The following is a 10,996-nucleotide window of genomic DNA, read 5'->3' on the forward strand; positions in this document are numbered from 1 at the left end:
CCCGCGGAAATAGGTTGCAATTGCCGCGCACGGGGAGTTGTGGCAAGGCTAGTAATAAGGCCAACATGCATTCTCAAGTGTCGGGAGGGCGCTGCGAGCGGCAATAACTCCCGAGGAAAGGGGCTCAGAACGCAACAAAGCGCGTCCGCTCTTACCTGCCCTTCGGTATTACACACTCTATAGGACTGTCTCTTTTTCTAGCACTCTGTTGACTTACGATATCACTTGTTTGAAAACCCTCAAGAGAGCTATATAAATTTTCTACAGCTCCAAACCCAACACTTCACTCTGACCTCTGACTACCAAGTCTGGCCCGGTGCCCAGAAAAACTCTCTCCAAGTCTTACGATTTTTTAAAACTTGAAAGTTGAGAGCATTAGACGCCACTTTTATTCTCACCGCGTTCCGTACCGGCTGCCGACAACTTCATGGGCCGTTTGTAGCTTCAGAGTGATTTTTCGTTGTCGGCAAAGTCTGTGCCTGGTGAGTTCTGAACTCCGTATCCAAATCGCTACGCTTGGAAGAGAGGGCGCGCTTACCACTCCAATGCACGCACCAATTTCGTTTCACTCGCATCAGAGGATTTTTCTATTACGATCACTGCGCTTCAACCTTTCCCAATTAAGACCCGCCACCCCGTTTTAAAGCCCCCAAATATAGATAAGGAATGTAAATGGAAAACTTGTTAGGGCTCATAATGCCTTTGATGGATTAATTATGAAGCTGGCAAAGTTTTCCCGCCACCCGAACTTCCGCGTGTCAGTGACTGATGAATGGGGTACCTTTCCCTTTTTGTTTGAATTTATGGCAAATTGAGAGAGGTGAATGTTTTAATGATAAGGTTAAGTAGCGAACGCGGCCTTTGTAATATTTCATTCCAAGCCCGATGCGAGTGGCACCTGTGTATTGTATACAACTATTTAAACTATAATTGAGTGTTAAAAAGGAACGGAAATCTTTACCGTTCTTGAGGTCGTGTCAGAATTGACATGTTTGATAAGTTGGGGACTGAGCGCAGCTCGTCAGACCTGGTCAAAGGTTATTTATACAGAGATGCTGTTCGCTTTTCCGTCAGAACTGTCAATCACTCGGAGCTGTGTCCGGATTCAAGGTTAGATCTATGGGGTCAGGTCAGAGGATTGATCCCCGGTGTCACCCCCTCCCTGTGTCCCCCTTCTAACAACCCCCTCCCTCTTACACAACAAACAAAAACAACAACAAGTCAACAAAGTTGCGTCCATTTAATTTAGTCCGCTCACGTGACACGTGAATTCTTCTGACCCGGTCTGTATTGGATGACAGGGGTTAGTAATTAAGGCCCTCTCTACCCGGCTGTGACACTGAGAGGGATCCAACTGCCCACTAACAACAAAGGAAAACGGCCTTCCACTACCCTGCGGTTTGTTCGCGAATGTTGATCGCTCGGCGGGAAAAAAAGGTGAGTGGGTTGAACTAGATGATAAGAGCGAGCCGACGGTTGGTTGAAGGCCTTGACGGGTCGGAAGATAAATGTGGTGTTGTCGGAAACACTAGATGCCGAGAGCCTACCGGCGTGACACCTTGCGCTAAGTTTCGCTGCACGCGTGCGAGCAGCTGACCCAAGTTATTGCACTCCACATTTATCATGTCCTTCAATTGTTTCGCCACACTCCAACTAGCAATATATCATTGGCAATAGCACCCCGATCCTTCCCTAACTATCTCCTCAACCCGAGCTAAAAAGTTCATAGTTCAAAGATATAGTGACCCGAGCGAGTGGAGCCGAGTAGTTGACTCGGCTGCAGTTTGTTTTCGGCCCTCCGAGTCAACAGAGTTTGATAGCTGGTTCCATCCATCACAGAGTCACGGTTCCCAACTCTAACTTTGCTCCGAACTTGGGCCCTTCTGAAATATACATGACGTCTGAGGAGAAATTGACAGAGACGTAGTTTTCGTTTGTGGTAGGCAGTCGTCTGTGAAGCTCGCTAACGCGTTGATTATCTCCTCAACCTCTCGTCACTTTCAGACAAGCAATACGAACTAATTTTCCCCTCAAATAAAATGCACGTTTTCCGACCGACCCTGGCCTCTAAGCTAATATCCTCCGACGGATTTCATTACAATTGAGTTAGGGGTTTTTTTTTTAGATTGTTCTTGGTTTTATGAAAGCCGGTTCGTTACAGGAAGTCGGGGGAGATGTGTCGAGGGAGTAGCGCTGCCAGGGTTGGAAAATTTGGCGATGTAGCCGCTAACATGTCTTCAATTATTTATTGCCTTGGAGCCCGCATGACCCTTCCATAATCCCAAACCTTATAACACAACATATTAGACGGCTGGAACGGAATATAAGTGTCTTCCCCGCTTTGAAAGGCCTTCTTGAAATGGTAACAAATTCCTCTCACGAAATCGCCCTGTCCATCACTTCGTTTCTAATATTCTTCACTGCTTAACTAATAATTGTGCCCTGACTCTCGCAACGACGTTTTTATGTCCTAAAGTCATAATTGAGGAATAGAAGATTTTATCCTTTCAGGATATATTAAGATTATTCTTAAATTATTAATCTAAAATATTACAGCTAGACACTCAGTAAAACAAGTTATCAAAACTGCAAACTAATTGAGTTTTTAGTTACGTTAAGTTTGTGTTGAAATGAAAAGTTTGCCGTTGTCGGTTGGGGACCGAAGTTTCTAAATTGTCCCCAACGCTGGTTTGGCAGCCAACAGATCAAGAATGATTGAATACTTTCTTCTTTGTGTTTTCTAAGTTCCTCCTCCTTATTTCCAAAGAGATTTCCTTCTGTACAAGTTCAGCTGCACCCGAATAGCTAGCAAGTCTAATCCTTGTCTCAGAAGCTCTTCAGGCTTTCTGTAGTCCATTAGAAGGGATATCTCCGCTCTCAGAAGTATATCAGAGGTAAAACTAGACGTATTATCACAAGTTCAATTTTACACAAAGGACGAGTCAGCGTTAACTTTTTGCTGAACTCCCCGCCAGCTTGTTCCCAAACTCGGCGTTGGAAGTGACCTTTCTGTCCCATCCTTGGCCTTGTGTGTAGAGGGAACAATGACCCTGTTTTCTGCGCCATTTTTCGTCGTTTCAAAGCACGGAGAGCGTTTGATTGGATTATCTAAATTCGCGAACAAAAACCCGCCATAATGATATCACGGTGCGCCGTTGCACTTGCAGCGCTATGAAATTTACGGCGACTGTTGGAGAGGAGACTTTGCATCCGTAATGACCCCGTAGTGAACAGGTTTAGCGGTGTATCTTTTTAAAAGGGGTTGCGAGCCCTTCTCTGTTCCCTTCTGACTGGAGATCATTTGACAGAAAGTCAATTTAGCTCGCCGTATTTATCGCTCCCGCTCTCCCGCACAGGCCACAAGTTGCCTGTCAACGAAATTTCTTTGACTGGAAGAGCAGAGTGGAAGTCCAACCGTCTGTTACTTTCCACGGTAGCCTATCTAAACCCTGACTACAAAGAAACATGAAGTTAGCGATTCAACCATTGCCAAATTCCTATTTCACGCGCCTGACCTTCTATTCTTTTGTTGTGTCGGCCTGGATGCGTCAGAAGGGGCAAATTTTCTGTCAAACTAAAAGGATAAAGCAATAGCTGTCGTTACTTGATGTGCGGGTAGATCTATCTTGCTCGCAGCTACATGAGAAATAAATAAAGCAGACGGCCGTTGACGGCTAGTTCTCGGGCGAGGAGATATGAAAATATTACTTATGTTTTGCGGGCATGTAGCTGCGGCGGTGTTTTCGCTCTATGAAAGTCGGATTTTTCCTCCACTCCCTTCAGCTATGGAGATGTGTATCATTGCCTTTTCATGATGAAATATTCCAGCGATATTAGATATGTCACGTACGTTGAAATCACGAGGGATCTGATCTTATATTTCTCGGGCTACGGTTCGGTTTTGTGAACCTCGTGTTTTTCTGACAAGCAGCCAGCAGCGATCTACGGGACCCCCGGGCCTGGGGATCTCATTATCTCGCTGTGTTTCAGCCCGGCTAGATTGAGAAAACTACTGACGTTATTTTTTTCATTAAATCCGGATTAATATGGAGGATATCCCCAGCTTACAATACAATCTCTCCCCCATTCTTTTGACGCTGAAAATTAGGTAGAAAAAGGCTGAAGATGTTATCTTACGTAAGAACTAAAAAGCCCGCGGTGGAGCCTATACAATATGTAAGATTTATTCATTCGGGGCTTGTAAATATGGGTGAAAAAAGCTAGGAATACTGAATATCGCGGAATAGGGTAGCAGTTAAAGACTACATATTCATCCGAAGCAAGTGTAATGTTACTTGTGGGTTTTATGTGCTGTTTTAGAGATAGTTCGTTTGTTTTGAAATGGTGCATAGTGTAGGGAGGGAGGGCATGTAGCCAGCGGGTGTTCCCCTCGCACAATACAACCAGAAATCGCGTCATCTGTCCCGTTTATACCGCACAATTCCAGTCATTTCTGCACCCTAAAGTGTCAGTTTCCACAGCACTCGTACCTGCCCATTTCCTAGGAGTATGGTCTGACACAAAAACTCCATTTATGGTGCTGAAATCGTTGGAAAATTGATAGAAAGGGCTGCCTATTTCCACTGTCAATCCGTGACCTCATTTTCACCCGAACGCTTTCAAAGCCTCTGACAACCAGTAATTTATACAAAACCACGTCTTTCTTTTCTAAGATATGGGAAAAATTTCTATTTCCTTAATATCTGTAATTTGTGTAGAATTTTGAGTGCGTTTTTAAAAGGTTTCAAACTTGGGAATTGCTTTATTTTGATTTTCTTAAAACCATTGCGTTGGAAGTGGAACATATTGATGGATCGTTACGATAATATCCGTAATTTCTCCCCATAAATCTACCTCGCTGTGCAGAATTTACTATTTATTTTATCAGTAGTTGCGCAGATTAATTGTTGCCGTTTGGTTCATGATAAACGATTTGTTTTGATTTTTGCAGAATTGCGACCTTGGTTTTGAGACAGCCATGTCAAAACATGGCTTCCTTTGTTTTTATTCTATTAACCCCGTAAACGATTTCTTCCTAATTTTAACGAGGAAAAACATCTTTTCGGTTTCAAAATATTCTATATATATTATGCCTTAAGCTTAGTGTATGTTCTTCCTAAGAAAGCATTTTTTAATGTTATTTTACACACCCTATGCCTGCCATTGTTTAGAAGAATACAACTGGTGCCCCCGTGCTATTCTATTCACAAAACAACTGAGTTTTTTTGTTTGTCTCACCCAAAATGTTGCCCTCTATGTTTTAGAGTTAAAAATGCCGTCGTTGTGTTTCTAAAAACTGTTTACATTATACACTCAACTCGGTGTCAAGTGTTGAACACCAGAGGTGAAAGTTGTAGTGTTTTATTGTGACGTGTATGATGAAGTGTGTGAAGCTTTTAACTCTGCCACTCTGGTGAGCTTCGGTAGTTGAAGAGGACTTGTACACAAAACGTGTTTCATATCTGTCATACAGAGCCTAGCCTGGTTTAATCAAGATGAAACCTACACTACCAATGGAACGAAAACTTGCCAAGGCCAGGCGTTAAGCCTTGGTTATCGTCTAAAACTGGCTTGTTGGGTGTTTATGTTTAATCCCTTGGCTTCTTCGCGCCCAAGGTTGGCTCTCAGCTGTCCAACAAGACGTCGAATCGTTGAAAGAGGATATTTGTCCTTTGACCTCTATTCTCACAAAAGGTCGAAGCGGCCATGTTTGTTGTAAAGTCAACCCAGAAGTGTTGTGCTCCCTTTTAAAGTGTACAAATCTCTCCGTTTCCGACTCGAGAATTATTCCCAAACGTGGCACAGACGCTGCAACCCCTTTTAAGCTGCAGCAGAGTACCTTTTCCTGCCACTTAAACCATTTAAGTCGCTTCTATTCCCCTCGCTATTGTGGCACCAAACGGTAGCCTAACGAACAGTCAAAGCTACAAGACCATTTTAGCACCTAACAATAGCGGTTAGAACCCCCGGCTCAAAGTCAAGATTATGTACAAATCCTAAGATTGGGGTGCGTGTGTGCGACGTGTCACACAATAGGCACATAGCCGTGAAAAATAGCCCCCCTCTCCTAGTTTGACAAGAGCTAGTTAGGTAGCTGGCATGACACCACTGCCTGCATGTAAGAAAGGGAAGTAACAATGAAGGTAAACTTGGCTATGACTTGGTGATTATTAGGTAAAGGCGAGAACACACATCTGTTATTTTTGAAAACCACTCCACCGTGTGTTTTGTTTTGTGTCCGGTTTTGTGGTGATAATTCCAGCAATCCGGTTTCAAATCTCCTTGTAAAGCTCCTGGATTTGGACAAGAAAACCCTCAAAATAAAGCTAATTATTTTGTCCTTCTACCATTTTTGGGCTTTACTGAGATAAGGCACAGTAAGGCAGGTGCGGTTTTATCCGCTCAAGGGATGAATAAAAATTCAAAGATCCAAAAACAACAAACATTTGCATACACGCGGCAAGGATAGTATTGTTCGCGTAAGTGTGTACTACCATTATTAAATCCAGACGGGACGCTACCCGACAAAAAACACAACGATGTCCTTGGATTGTAGCGGTGAAAATATTTTATTTGTTTAGCTGAGAGAGGTGGCGTTACGGATTAGGTCAGGGGTTTAGGAAAGTATCTGACTAAATTTTCTGGCGGGCTGTCTGAGTAATTTGTACGGCGCAATGGTGGAAGGATCCCCTGACTTTTAAGGTAACTGTTCGGTACTTCCTTGACTAACTAACCCTGTACAAAACTACAACAACTAACTCAATTTACAGCACAACTTTAGACGAACGTAAGAGTTCCTGAACTTTGTTGTTGATTGGAAAAGTCATTGTACGATGGTAGAGAGTTCAACAAAAGGGCACCGCATAGCTGGGAGCGGTTGTGGGTGTTTTTAACCGGACTGGCCCCCGGGCCCAAAACAACCGCCGTTTTAGCGCGTCAGTCCCAACAACTCCAACCAAATCCCGCCATGGCCTTATGACCCGTGCCCGTGAATCTTTCCCAGCCCTGGCGAAGGTTGGTCCCGCTGCCTTTTTTGTTTCTGTTATTTTTTTTATAAGCTTCTCTCCTGGCTAAATTGTGTTATTTCGATTTCTACTGACCTGAGTACGACCTCTGCGGTGCCGTTGGGGATCGGTACCCGTCCTCTCGGCGCGACCAGCGGAATAATGAAGCTACTGGTCTGTTCGAGACGCAAAACCTTCCGCCATCGCTCTCTCAAACCCCGCTGCGGACTTCCAATCGCGTTCAAACCGTCACATCTTGTCACTTTACCCTCAAAACGTCACACAAATGTCCCAACTGCTAGGTTCTACCAACACGGAGACTTGTACACAGCCCGGGCTAATAACATGTTTATTGCGAGTCCCAGAGAAACGACTGAGGTGAAAGAATGGTCAAAACCACGTGAACACAACATGATATATGGCTTTATTGCCGTCCCTCTGTTTTGCCGTCGACAGTTCGGCTTCTTTCATTTTTTAACTGATGAGTCTGTGGCGGTGACAGTTGTCACGACAGCGGGTTGTGTAGGGTAGGTTAGGAAAGACTTGTGAAATGGCTGTCTCTGAAGTAAATTCGATTTTCTGCAGAACGGGTTTGCGAAATGTCGCCCGACTACGGCGATGAATGGAGTGCGATCGCTTCACTGACTCTGGGGTCAACCCAGGGGCACGCAGCAACTTTTCCTCACATTATTCTTCTACTTATCACTTAAAGTCGTTGGCTTTTTCACGGATTCTTATTTTCATATTCCTTTAGATCATAATAAGTTAGAAAATGAGTCTTCTCTGATGATTTAGCTCGTCGTTGTGTAAGCATGACATCAAGGATTGGTTTCATAATGAATGATGTCCCGTGCCGACATTTTGTGACAAATTGTTTTTTACCCTCAACTCGAACTACCACACTTTTTAGCTGCCCAACAAAATACGTGGCACATTTACCCCGTTCAATTCCCTGTCTACTGTAAGGTCACATTAAACAGTTACAAACGTGCTCTTTTAGCTGTGAACTCGGAACCTTTTAGAAAATAGTTCATTTCGAGGTTGGGTTGTGTGTTTCTGTGCGTGAATCCGTGCCCTCCCTCTTGTAATCCTAGGTTATCGAATCCTGGCGACTCGGCGGCTTTACATACTCCTTTCCCGCATATTTCCTCTGCTCTATCTGCCAAACAGACAATCTATTCAATAAGAACCTGGAGGTAAAGCGCGATGGATCACGGAGGTGACAGTTCCCTTTCTGTGGAGGAATCTCTCCAACTGTAGCGGTGACCGGGTCGCGGAGAGTTCACCGTACCGAGGCGTTAGATTCTGCGCCTTCTTGTGACTTCCCCGTACCCTTCCCCCATCCCTCAACTCTTTTTATTTCACACTTCCTTACCCAAGGACGCAGCCGTGAACGATTCTAACATCTGTAACACTTTCAAACGTAGCTACCAGCTATAACGGCATATGTAGAAAAGACAGACAAATAATTCACATTATGTCAGCGAACGCTGCTCTTTTAATTGGACATACTCATAGCTTAACAGTCTTGGTTTTATCAAAATCCTAAGGTGCAGAAATCAACAAGCAATGATCGATAGGGTTTAGTGGGGAAAAAGTCTGGCTGTTACGAAAATCGTTTATTCTCAATTTTCAGTCCAAACTGGTCAATATGCGGTGTTCTATTGTACCGTCTGTGCGCTCTCAGGGCGATAAATGCTCATTACGAAAGATGGGGTCGTAATGATCTATTTTATTTCCTCAAAATTACAATCGTAAACACGTTTAGGAAAGCAGCAAGGCCGCGTGGTAAGTGTACAGGGGTTTGATTGAAATCTACACTATAATTAACAGATAGGACTACAATAGGAACGAGTGTTGTTGCGGTGGAACATATTCTCGCGTCACTGGATTTGTTCGCTATCTTCCATTCTCTTCCCGTACTCGGAGTTATAAATTCACCACTGCAATCCACATCCTTTTTCCTGTAGCATAAAAATGCAGAAGAAATGGAATCAAGAGGTTAGAAGTGATATCAAAACAGACAATTCTTTCCTCCTGACGAAAACCCTGGTGCCTTATTTACGGGAGATTTTCGTACATCCATCTTCTTTCTCGACAGTTGGTTTGTTATATTCGGAGATCAAAAAACTGCTGTCATGATTCGCGCTCCCCTAACCCTTTGCTAACGAAGCGACCGAGATAATGTGCCTCAATCAGAAGTGGGATGATTATTTTGTCAAGTTTGATACGTCTACTTCGATGTTGTTAGGCGGTGGAGAAGATACGATTCCTTTGGTGTGCTAAATAGTGTTCAACGGATGGAATTGAATGATAAATCGGTGCACAGAACAATTTTGCCCCTGCCAACCTTCCTGTCTTGCTGCATGATGAGGTGGGGATATAATAGGGGTACATTCAGCGTTCTTTAATTTGTCCAACTGGCTTGTCAAACCTCAAACGGAAACGACTTGTCAAAACTGTGGAACACTGACAATGTCAAGTACACGAAATAAGAAAGAGGTTTGGGTAGAAAGAACTCAGCAAAAAACAGCGCTTAAATTTATCCTTCGTTTACTGACAACATCTAAAACAAAACTGTCACGTAAATTTTGTTCTCAACGATTTTATCTTGCTATTTTAACACCGGGAACGGATAGACAGAATTTACGGGGGTTATTTCTCTAATCCTGACCGCGAATTTTAACACTACGGAAATCCATTTTAACACTGTTAAACAAAAGAATTAGCCGTCTATTTTACGATCGTATTTTTTCATGCTGTTTAATCAAAAACAATGAAATATGTTTGATTATCTGATATTTTCTGTTTCCTGAGGCAAAGTGTTAAAGTTTGGATGATGAATGACTGGGGGAAAAGAACTAAGTATAATAAATTGCTCTGACAAGCGAGAGACGCACACTAACAGCAGGATCACCAACGTTCCAATTATTACAAATAACCCGCTTGTCAATCCGCTAACACTTCGGATTATCTACCGTGATGTCATCATATTTTATCCTATACTTCTCATGATAACAGCATGTATGATTCGATTATTACATAGATTCATCTATATTACCCGTGTGTTGGAACAAATGTTTAATGGGGAAAAAACACAGGATATATCTTGTTGAAAACAAGAATTAAATCATTTTGTAAACATTTCTATCCGAACGTTTCAGCGCATGCTGTTCGCTCTAATTCTAGGTTTGTTGCTGAAGTTTTTAGTTCAATATTGTGATTTTTCGATGCCAAAATCAAACGTAAACAAAGCACACATGGCTGAAGGTTTGACTACAAAACTTGATTAATGGACAGCAAGTCACAACGATGCCCCTGCCGCCCCTGAAACAGACAAATGTTACGACCTGTCTGCCTCTCTATACAGAGCTTCTTAAAAAGGGAGAAATTGTGTAGCAAGAACGTGATACTCTAGGCTTTTCTTCAAGCCTGTTGTGAAAGTAATATTGCTACAAGATTGGGGGGAAACACGGGTCATGGCGGTTGAGGGAATAGTTTAGGGTGAATTTTGCGCGATCGTGTCAGAAGGATATCATTGTTGTGACAGTTTCTTGGCTCGAAGGGCTGCGTACTTGTTATGTTGAAGGATCGCTTGGCATAATAAATTTTAAGGATTTACTCCGTTTTTCGAAATATTCGTTTACGTAACTGAAGTGAAGATAATAAAATTAACTTTGTTTTGAGGGTGTCAGTTCTACGTGGTAGGGGGTATCGTTTCGTTTCAAAAGAGAATGATTTACGTTTTTGCTGCGTATAAATTTACTATAAATGGCTGATGCATTAGGTAAAGATATACGTTTTTGTCAGAAGAGAACTTTTACGTTTTTAATCAGTTAGGAACTTCTTTTCTTTTTTTATTCGTTCGGGTTTTAAGAAAAATCGTCAAACCCGATAAAGGTCAACTTGAGTTCAGAAACTTAAAGAAAATTTGGCAGACAATAGAGAACATCTTTCTACATGAGTTACGACCATGTTTTTCTTTGTCCCGA

The 10,996-nt window shown here is 42.8% G+C and overlaps 1 protein-coding gene and 1 long non-coding RNA gene across 8 annotated transcripts in view; one reads left to right on the forward strand and one right to left on the reverse strand.

The window, feature by feature from the left end:
- Nucleotides 1-10,996, forward strand: part of LOC118403096 (homeobox protein HOX3) — a 39,392-nt gene that overhangs the window by 16,884 nt on the left and 11,512 nt on the right. Inside the window, exon 1 of one of the 7 annotated variants that reach the window (XM_035801569.1) lies at nucleotides 1,221-1,437. The exons of 4 other annotated variants lie outside the window; for them this stretch is intronic. The gene's annotated coding sequence lies outside the window, so the exon portion shown is untranslated. Of the gene's footprint in view, nucleotides 1-1,220; nucleotides 1,438-6,030; nucleotides 6,703-6,752; nucleotides 7,015-10,996 lie in introns of those variants that run through there. 2 more of the 7 variants (XM_035801573.1, XM_035801572.1) reach the window with 2 other exon arrangements.
- The window catches only part of LOC118403108, a 16,497-nt gene that overhangs the window by 3,690 nt on the left and 1,811 nt on the right, over nucleotides 1-10,996 (reverse strand). The window contains exon 2 of the long non-coding RNA XR_004829591.1: nucleotides 7,101-8,968. This is a non-coding gene — a long non-coding RNA (uncharacterized LOC118403108). The remainder of the gene's footprint in view (nucleotides 1-7,100; nucleotides 8,969-10,996) is intronic.

This window comes from Branchiostoma floridae, chromosome 16, assembly GCF_000003815.2.
Source record: "Branchiostoma floridae strain S238N-H82 chromosome 16, Bfl_VNyyK, whole genome shotgun sequence".
NCBI lineage: Eukaryota > Metazoa > Chordata > Leptocardii > Amphioxiformes > Branchiostomatidae > Branchiostoma > Branchiostoma floridae.